The sequence below is a fragment of the Neomonachus schauinslandi genome, chromosome 4 (genome assembly GCF_002201575.2).
Source record: "Neomonachus schauinslandi chromosome 4, ASM220157v2, whole genome shotgun sequence".
NCBI lineage: Eukaryota > Metazoa > Chordata > Mammalia > Carnivora > Phocidae > Neomonachus > Neomonachus schauinslandi.
Window position 1 is genome coordinate 8,315,966 of NC_058406.1, and position 573 is coordinate 8,316,538.

The following is a 573-nucleotide window of genomic DNA, read 5'->3' on the forward strand; positions in this document are numbered from 1 at the left end:
GTTTGAGGCGCTCTGGAGGGTACGTGTGGTCGGGGGGGGGGGGAGGAGGGGTTGCCTAAGGGTGGGGGTGGGGGCAGGCAGGAGTCAGAGTTATTGGCAGCAATAACAGCAGGTGGGTCCCCCTGGGACCCTGGGAAGGGGAGGGGAGTGCAGAATGATATTTGTACCTCCCGGCACCAGGATCCCTGAAAGGCACAGGCTCTTGCTCTCTCTCTCCAGATGGAGTGGTTTCTGTGTGACAAATCATAGATTAATGACATCTCTCTTGGGTGGGCAGGGGGTGCCTCCTCCAGAGGGGGCCTGGACCCAGGGAAATGGCTGCTGGTAGCTGTTGCCACGCCGCGGGGTGAGCAGAGCCTGTCTCTGCCTCTTTTTATAAATTAAAAACTGAGAATCAGGTTGAGTGCCTCGTCCAAGGTCACACATCCGTTACACGGGGAGAGGGTGTCTAAATCCCAGATTTCTGACTCCAAGTCCAGTGCTCTGTCAGGGGTAGGGAAGGGATGGGGTGAGAGCCTTTTGGGGAAATGACTTGATCACCTGTTCTCAGTGGCTTGAGGCCCCGGATACTTG